Consider the following 9,494-nt stretch of genomic DNA (forward strand, 5'->3'; position numbering starts at 1 on the left):
GCCTAGACTGTTGAGGCAAAGGTTGCACAGTCATCTTGGACTGAGTAGCTGAGGTACTAGAGGGAACATGTGACTGGTGCCTATCTGACTACATTATGGTGTTTCTAACTCTTCTTTTTATTTTTTTCTTTATTTAATGTGAAGGTTCCAAGCGAGGAGTGATGTGGGATATGGGCCCCGGAGCTGACTTGGACAAGGTGAGTGGGGACTGGTAGGCTGAAGTAGTGGTTATTTTTCAGGTGGTGTGTGGCTGGCCCTGTTCTGAAGAACAGGGGTTGCTTATGTCTTACAGGTGGTGCGTAAGCCTGCAAGAGGCAAGCCAGACTGACGAAGGTGGGGCGGGCGAGCTGTCAAGGTAAAGGAGGGTGAGACGGGGATCGGTGCGGGCAGGCTGTGGTTGCGGCCAGTATCTCAGCATGTGCCTCTCTGCTTGGGTTTCTGCAGGTGCCGTATGCAGGCTCGGAGGGATGCCGCCGCATGTCGACGAGCGGTCCCGGAAGGTGAGGCGGTGGTGGGCCGGGTTGGCATCTAATAGCTGAGTATTGTATGGCAATGGAGTTGCGGTGTTTCTCTTAGGGTTTGCAGGTTCTGCGGGGGCTGCCTTTGGAAGTGCAGGAGCGTTTGAGGTGAGCTGGGTGGTAGGGAGGTGAAGCGTGGGGCTGGTGTTTTCTTGCAAGCGCAAAGGTAATTTTGTGTCTCTCGGTATCCTAGGTGCCGGAAGCGGTGACAGCTGCAGCGTTGGACTCCGGAATCGGAGGGGAGCAGGTGAACGGCCTGCCACGGCGCATGTGAAGTGGCAGCTGTTTTGGGAAAGGTCTGTGTTGACCGATGTGGTGGTGACTGTGATGGCATCGGTTTTGTTTTGCAGAGGGTGAAGAGGAACGTGGCGACGGCAGGATGGATCCAGCGGGCTGAGTGTGGTTTTCCTTGTCAAGGATGGATTCAGCCTCGCGGCCGTCTGCAAGCTAAGTTGAGGCTCTAGTGCTGGAGAGGGGTCGGGGGAGGGAGGGTACAAGGTTGGCCATTGCAGGAAGGGGTTTTAAAGGTAGCGCTGGGGAGAGGTCTGTCTGGGAACAGCGCCGTCTAGGCGGCTAGAGGGAGCAGATTAGTCTTCAGCTCGATGGCAGCGTGCGCCGGGCAGGGCGGTTCCAGGCTGTGTCTGTTGTTGCGTAGCTTGTGTGGTGTCTTCTGTGTCTTACACTTTTGTTGGGTCTATATGTCGTCTTTGCGCTTAAGGTGCGCAGGGTGTGTCTGGGGCGGCAAATGCCTCGGGTGCCATTCCTGGCGTCGAAACACCTGTACTCGTCGGCATAGTGCCAATCGGGCGCCGCTTTTCTGGCGTTTAAAGCGTGCGGCGTGGATCGGTCTGGCGTCTCGGAGGTTTCCGGGCGGTCCTCTTCTGCGGCGACGTTTCCGGCTGCGTGAGCAGCTCTGTTCTCTTGCCGTCCATCTTAGTGGACGGGGGTTTCTTCCCTGCATCCTTTACGTTGTTAGGTCTTGAAGCCGGGCTCGTTGCGCCAACATCCTCTCAGTTTTGAGAGTAACTTCGTGTTACGGGCTGTGACGTTCCTCTCTGTTTTGGCGGCTGCCCTAGAGGCTCCTGACATCGTCATCACGGTGCCGCAGGTGGTCTTGCTCGACGGCGTCTTCGGTCTGGGTGTCGTTCTTGTTGCCGAGAGTTCTCTCACGTCTTTGAGGCCTGTTGTTTGTAGTGTTCTGTGGAGTGTCGGGGTGTGTGTGTGCTTGGCCTGGAGCCGCCCTGCCCGGGGGCGTAGAGTCAGGGGTTGGTGGAATAGCGATAAGCGTCTGTGGCTGATGTGTTGCTGTGCCTAGACTGTTGAGGCAAAGGTTGCACAGTCATCTTGGACTGAGTAGCTGAGGTACTAGAGGGAACATGTGACTGGTGCCTATCTGACTACATTATGGTGTTTCTAACTCTTCTTTTTATTTTTTTCTTTATTTAATGTGAAGGTTCCAAGCGAGGAGTGATGTGGGATATGGGCCCTGGAGCTGACTTGGACAAGGTGAGTGGGGACTGGTAGGCTGAAGTAGTGGTTATTTTTCAGGTGGTGTGTGGCTGGCCCTGTTCTGAAGAACAGGGGTTGCTTATGTCTTACAGGTGGTGCGTAAGCCTGCAAGAGGCAAGCCAGACTGACGAAGGTGGGGCGGGCGAGCTGTCAAGGTAAAGGAGGGTGAGACGGGGATCGGTGCGGGCAGGCTGTGGTTGCGGCCAGTATCTCAGCATGTGCCTCTCTGCTTGGGTTTCTGCAGGTGCCGTATGCAGGCTCGGAGGGATGCCGCCGCATGTCGACGAGCGGTCCCGGAAGGTGAGGCGGTGGTGGGCCGGGTTGGCATCTAATAGCCGAGTATTGTATGGCAATGGAGTTGCGGTGTTTCTCTTAGGGTTTGCAGGTTCTGCGGGGGCTGCCTTTGGAAGTGCAGGAGCATTGGAGGTGAGCTGGGTAGTAGGGAGGTGAAGCGTGGGGCTGGTGTTTTCTTGCAAGCGCAAAGGTAATTTTGTGTCTCTCGGTATCCTAGGTGCCGGAAGCGGTGACAGCTGCAGCGTCAGACTGCAGAATGGGCAGGGAGCAGGTAAGCGGCCTGCCACGGCGCATGTGAAGTGGCAGCTGTTTTGGGAAAGGTCTGTGTTGACCGATGTGGTGGTGACTGTGATGGCATCGGTTTTGTTTTGCAGAGGGTGAAGAGGAACGTGGCGACGGCAGGATGGATCCAGCGGGCTGAGTGTGGTTTTCCTTGTCAAGGATGGATTCAGCCTCGCGGCCGTCTGCAAGCTAAGTTGAGGCTCTAGTGCTGGAGAGGGGTCGGGGGAGGGAGGGTACAAGGTTGGCCATTGCAGGAAGGGGTTTTAAAGGTAGCGCTGGGGAGAGGTCTGTCTGGGAACAGCGCCGTCTAGGCGGCTAGAGGGAGCAGATTAGTCTTCAGCTCGATGGCAGCGTGCGCCGGGCAGGGCGGTTCCAGGCTGTGTCTGTTGTTGCGTAGTTTGTGTGGTGTCTTCTGTGTCTTACACTTTTGTTGGGTCTATATGTCGTCTTTGCGCTTAAGGTGGGCAGGGTGTGTCTGGGGCGGCAAATGCCTCGGGTGCCATTCCTGGCGTCGAAACACCTGTACTCGTCGGCATAGTGCCAATCGGGCGCCGCTTTTCTGGCGTTTAAAGCGTGCGGCGTGGATCGGTCTGGCGTCTCGGAGGTTTCCGGGCGGTCCTCTTCTGCGGCGACGTTTCCGGCTGCGTGAGCAGCTCTGTTCTCTTGCCGTCCATCTTAGTGGACGGGGGTTTCTTCCCTGCATCCTTTACGTTGTTAGGTCTTGAAGCCGGGCTCGTTGCGCCAACATCCTCTCAGTTTTGAGAGTAACTTCGTGTTACGGGCCGTGACGTTCCTGTCTTTCTGGGGTGTCCCTAGAGGCTCGTCACATGTCCATCAGGGTCCCGCAGGTGGTCTTGCTTGATGGCATCCTCTGTTCATGTGTCGTTCTTGTTGGTGAGAGTTCTCTCACGTCTTTGAGGCCTGTTGTTTGTAGTGTTCTGTGGAGTGTCGGGGTGTGTGTGTGTGTGTTTTGGCCTGGAGCCGCCCTGCCCGGGGGGGCGTAGAGTCAGGGGGTAGGTGGGACAGCAGTGACAGTCTGTGGTTAATATGTTGCTACGCCTAGACTGTTGAGGCAAAGGCTATACAGTCATCTTGAACTGAGTGGCTATTAGCAGGGTGTTTGTATTTAATAGTGTTATATGGGGATGTGTAGAGCTGTGTGGGAGGTGGTGTTCAGGGGTATCAATGGAGCTTACATCTCAAAGGTGTTAATGTTTTATTGTTTGTTGATTAAGTGGGTGTTTTGTGGTTGGCTTTTTTTTTGAAATGTTGCGTGTGGTTGGACTGTTGGTGGTATACTTAAAAGGGTACAATAACTCTAGAACTGTTAAGGTATTGCTCTGTTTCTGAGTGAAGCGTTTGATATTATTTTTGCAGATACAGAGGCACGAGCCATGCGCCAAGTAGTTATAGAGGTGGCAAGTGGAGTATTAAAAGAAGGTTTTTGAGGCCCCTGTCCATTATCTTTCAGAAGTTGTGGAAAATCGGGGGATGTACAGGTATGTCAAAATGTACCTTTTGCTTTGGTCATTTTGTGTGCCGCAGGCAGCCTCGGAGGGGGCGTAGTTTCCCGCTGAGGAGCGGTTGGAGGAGGCGAGGTGGTTGTCAGCCGGGTCGTCATTTAATAGTGAAGTATGAAATGGCATGTTGGTTAATCATTTCCCGTTTGGTTTTGTGGGAGTTGTGCTGGCTGCCTTGAGAATCGGCCGAGAAGTTGAGGTGAGCTGGGTGGTAGAGGGGAGGCACACGGGGCTGGCTATTTCACCCGAGCGCCACGGGAACTTTGTGTCTCCTGGCATCCTAGGCGCACCGAGCGACAGCCGCAGCATCTTTCTTGAGAACAGGCGTGGAGCAGGGGAGCAGAGCGGTGCGGTGCTTTTGAGGAGGAGGGTGTCGCAGAAGCGGTTGGCAGTAACCAGACCGATGCTGAATACCAGCACTGTGTTTTAGTTTGTTAGTGTGCTGTGGGTTTTTGGGTTGGGAGGTTTTGGGTTTTTTTGTTTTTGTTTTTTGGTGGGGTTTTGGGTTTTTTTTTTTTTTTTAGATGATGAAGAGGAACTGAGTGAGTGCAGGAATGTTCTAGTTAGGTGTGTGGTGGTTTTCTTTTTTTCTTTTTTGAGGGTGGATTCAGATCCCTGGCCCTCTGAAAGCTCAGTTGCGGGGTGAGGGCTGAGGAGGTATCAAGGATAGGAATTGCAGGGAGGGGTTATAAAGTTGGTGTCGGGGAGAGGCCTGTCCAGGAGCAGTCTCCTTTGGGAAGGGAAAAGGACCGGGTTACTGTTCTTAGCACGCTGCTGACGTTGGCTGGGCAGGGCGGTTCCATCCTGTGTCTGTGTGTTCTGCTTTTGCGTAGTCTGTCTTCTGTGTCTCGTACCCTGGCTTTCTCGGGTCTTGATGTTTCCGTAGCTCTTGGTGATCATGGGGCCCCTCGGTAAGCCTCCCGAGGGTCTCGAACGCGTCGCTTCATCGGCATAGCTTTTCTTGAGCCCTGCTTATCTTGCCGTCGTAGCTTAAAGCGCGGACGTGTCCGGGAAGCGTCGCGTTACAGATGTTTCTGAGGGATCGTCTGTTGCGGTGGCCAGCCAGGCGGTCTCTGCAGGTCTGCTGTTGAGACTTATATTTTTATGGTCGTTTTCAGGGGTTTCATCCCTGGTTCCTTAATGGTCTTAGGTCTTAACTCCTGGATTGTCATGCATCCATTTATCTCTTTTTAGATGGTAGTTTTCTCATGGGCCATGGCAGGCCTATGTCTTTTTTTTGGGATGCTGTAGAGCGTTCGTGCCGTTGTGGCACTGTAGGGGTTCCGTTTTGGAGGCATCTTCCCTACCGGAGTCATTCCTGGTCATGATGTTCTCGGGTCTCAAGGTGATGTGGTTTGTGGTGTTTGTGTGCAGTGTCTGTCTGCGTGTCGGGGTTGGGGCCGCTCTGCCCAGGAGCGTAGCAATATTGGAGTTGGGGGTAGCGTAGCCTTATGGTGCTATGTCCATTTGTACAGTATCTGGAGGCAAAGACTGTAGAGGCCATCTCAAGGCAAGCAGCTGTAGACAGGTGCCGCAGTTACTTCTGTTGTGTTTTGCGGTTGCCGGAGGCTGGATCGTCGCATGTAGCGAAGTGTCGTCTTCTGCTTGCCGTAACGGAAGGTGAAACTTGGGAATCGTACGGAGCCCAAGGTTGTTTAGAAGTGCATGGCGAGGCAGTTCCAGGGATAGCTCTGGAACTGGGGGGCTGTGCTGCAGTGGCAGCTGGGTGGTGTAACCATAGCGTTTTGAGTGAGAGGTGGTTGCAGGATCGTTCGGTTCCTGAGTGTGCCAAAGCTTGTACGTGTGAAGTATTTTATTGCAGGTTGTATGTAAGGTTGAGAGTAATTTATTTCTTAGATACTTAGAATAAAAAGCAACCCAGCTGGGGGAATTTTTTTTTTTCTCCTGGCTGTTTTTTTTTTTTCCCGGTCCTGGCTGCTCTGTGTGGTGATGATCATCACCATGGTTTGGGCGGAGGTCAGGCTTGGGCCGGGGTTTTGGCAGGCAGGGCGATATATTTTTTGAGGCCCCTGGGAATACAGTTCCCAGGGAGCGCCGCAGAGGCAGGGCAATGGTGTGTTGTGGCATGCTGGTGGTGGAATGGATTGGCTGAGAGCGAGGCGTGGTTTGGGTGGTAGCTGAATGAGCGGTATGTTTGGAATGCATCTATCCTGTGATGATTGGTGGTTGAAGGGTTGTCCAGTTCCTGAATGTGCCTAACGTTGTATGTGTGAAGTATTTTATTGCAGGTTGTAGGTAATGTTGAGAGTAATTTATTTCATATATACTTAGAATAAAAAAAATCCCAGCTGGGGGATTTTTTTTTTTTTCCCCCTGGCTGGGTTTTTTTTTTCCCCCGGTCCCGGCCGCTCTGCGAGGCGATGATCATCGCCAAGGTTTGGGCAGAGGTCAGGCTTGGGCCGGGGTTTTCACAGGCAGGGTGGTTTTTTTTTAAGGCCCCCGGGAACACCGTTCCCAGGGAGCGCCGCAGAGGCAGGGCATCGGTCTGTTGTGGCATGCCAGTGGTGGAATGGATTGGCTGAGAGCGAGGCGTGGTTTGGGTGGTAGCTGAATGAGCGGTACGTTTGGAATGTACCTACCCTGTGACGATCGGTGGTTGAAGGGTTGTCCAGTTCCTGAATGTGCCTAACGTTGTATGTGTGAAGTATTTTATTGCAGGTTGTAGGTAATGTTGAGAGTAATTTATTTCTTAGATACTTAGAATAAAAAAAATCCCAGCTGGGGGATTTTTTTTTTTTCCCCTGGCTGGGTTTTTTTTTCCCCCGGTCCCGGCCGCTCTGCGAGGCGATGATCATCGCCAAGGTTTGGGCGGAGGTCAGGCTTGGGCCGGGGTTTTCACAGGCAGGGTGGTTTTTTTTAAGGCCCCCGGGAACACCGTTCCCAGGGAGCGCCGCAGAGGCAGGGCATCGGTCTGTTGTGGCATGCCAGTGGTGGAATGGATTGGCTGAGAGCGAGGCGTGGTTTGGGTGGTAGCTGAATGAATGGTATGTTTGGAATGCATCTATCCTGTGATGATTGGTGGTTGAAGGGTTGTCCAGTTCCTGCATGTGCCTAACCTTCTATGTGTGAAGTATTTTATTGCAGGTTGTAGGTAATGTTGAGAGTAATTTATTTCATATATACTTAGAATAAAAAAAATCCCAGCTGGGGGATTTTTTTTTTTCCCCTGGCTGGGTTTTTTTTTTCCCCGGTCCCGGCCGCTCTGCGAGGCGATGATCATCGCCAAGGTTTGGGCGGAGGTCAGGCTTGGGCCGGGGTTTTCGCAGGCAGGGTGGTTTTTTTTGAGGCCCCCGGGAACACCGTTCCCAGGGAGCGCCGCAGAGGCAGGGCGACGGTCCGTTGTGGCATGCTGGTAGTGGAATGGATTGGCTGAGAGCGAGGCGTGGTTTGGGTGGTAGCTGAATGAGCGGTGTGTTTGGAATGCATCTAACCTGTGATGATGGTGTGGGGTCTTTTTCGTTTTTTTGCAGGTTCCAGGTGGAAATAAAATTTTTCCTTTGCAGATGTGTAGAAATGAAAACAGCATTAAAAAACTCCAGCTGGGGAATTTGGTTTTCCCCCAGTAGCGTTGTGCTTTTTGAGAACGTCAGCAATGACTGACTGGGATTCTGACAACAGGAAAAACTTTTATGATGCCTGAAGTTGTTCATCTTGCAATCTCATGGACAGCGGTACTGAGCGAAACCCTTTTGAGCTCTACTGGACCTAAGCGGGCTGTGCCAGCATCTTCCTCTGAGTGGGGACGCCTCTCAGCGCTGAGAACTTTTGGAGTTTCCCTATAGAGGCTGGTTGACAGGATCCGGGCCGATATCTGATGCCTCTCACTCCTTGGGAGTCAACGCTTGCCTGTTCAGATGGTAGTTGTTTGATGTGAGCATTTTCTGGAGCTTGAGGGCAATTTTCACTGAATGCCTTTATGTATGTTTACTGAGAGTATTTCACTAAGTCTGTAACAAATGACGTCGCTGTGTGTGTGTAACGATACAAATGTTGTAGTAAACCCTATGTAATCAGTTTGTGACTGGTAAATGAACCAATGAATAGGTATTGCTAAATTTCAGCAAGGTTGACCGTGAAACGCCCTTAAACCGCCGGTAGACGTGTATACCCCATAGCTGTGAACTGTTGACCAAGTCTGAGACTAGGAGTGGATCCAGCCGCACCTAGGCTCCTCTCTGAGGAGGAGTTTAGAAAGCAAGGGGGTCCATTCTGAACCTCGTGACTCAACAGGAGGGCCTGCCATGTTGTCCTTTGTATTTGCTTATGACCCAATATTGTCTTGACTGTAATGTTGTTCTGACCGTGGCCCCCCCCTTAACTCACTGCTGGATGGGTATACCCTGTAGTTGTGAACCGTTGACCAAGTCTGAGACTAGGATTGGATCCAGCCGCACCTAGGCTCCTGTCTGAGAAGGAGTTTAGAAAGCAAGGGGGTCCATTCTGAACCTCGTGACTGAACGGGAGGGCCTCCCTTGGTATTTGCTTGTACATCAAGTTTGTATTTTTTTCTGTCTCTGTCTATATAGAACTGACTTAAATTTGTGTACATTATTACATGTGATATAGAAGTAATAGCAAAGCTTGCCTTTATTAGGGTTGTGTGGTATGAAAAAAAATGGTTGCGCAAAGCTTGCGATGCAGGTGACGTTGGATCAGGTTTGCCTCGCAGGTGTGTAGAAAAACTGTGAAAGCAGTTGTAATGGAGCTTTTTGTAGGGCCAGTTTTGTCTCTGGAGTGTGTAGAAATGGCTGTAATGAGGTTGTAATAAAGGTTATGTTGTGTTGGGTGTGGTTTGCCTCCTCTGTCGGTATTAAAACTTTTAGAACCGGTTGTTGTCAAGTTGTGAGGTGGCTTTTGCCCTCTGCGTCCATATTGATGCTTCACAACCAGTTGTAATAAAGGTGGAGTTGGAGCTGTTGTGTAGCCTATGGCTGTATTTAAACTTGGGTAACGGTTGAAGTTGTTGGATGGGTTTTGTCTGCTCTGTCTGTATTGCAAAGGCCAACACAGTTGTAATGAAGTGGTCTTGGTCCCCTTTCCTCTCTGGTGCTGGTCTTGGTCCCCTTTCCTCTCTGGTGCTGGTCTTGGTCCCCTTTCCTCTCTGGTGCTGGTCTTGGTCCCCTTTCCTCTCTGGTGCTGGTCTTGGTCCCCTTTCCTCTCTGGTGCTGGTCTTGGTCCCCTTTCCTCTCTGGTGCTGGTCTTGGTCCCCTTTCCTCTCTGGTGCTGGTCTTGGTCCCCTTTCCTCTCTGGTGCTGGTCTTTGTCTTAGAATGTTTTACTAATTTCACTTGAAAGTTCAAAAGTTATGTACCGTAATAGCAGCAGTAGAAAATGGCATACTCCCTGGGAGT

At 51.8% G+C, this 9,494-nt stretch overlaps 1 long non-coding RNA gene across 1 annotated transcript; it reads left to right on the forward strand.

Annotated features, from left to right (window-relative positions):
* Positions 1 to 2,691: 2,691 nt before the first annotated feature.
* Positions 2,692 to 9,050, forward strand: LOC148056488 (uncharacterized). Its single transcript, XR_015703120.1, has 3 exons — positions 2,692 to 2,796; positions 3,981 to 4,102; positions 7,615 to 9,050. It is a non-coding gene; the product is annotated as an uncharacterized LOC148056488 (long non-coding RNA).
* The last annotated feature ends 444 nt before the right edge of the window (positions 9,051 to 9,494 follow it).

This window comes from Nipponia nippon, unplaced genomic scaffold (genome assembly GCF_047370975.1).
Source record: "Nipponia nippon isolate SJK-2023a ecotype South Korea unplaced genomic scaffold, ASM4737097v1 scaffold_133, whole genome shotgun sequence".
Taxonomy (NCBI): Eukaryota; Metazoa; Chordata; class Aves; order Pelecaniformes; family Threskiornithidae; genus Nipponia; species Nipponia nippon.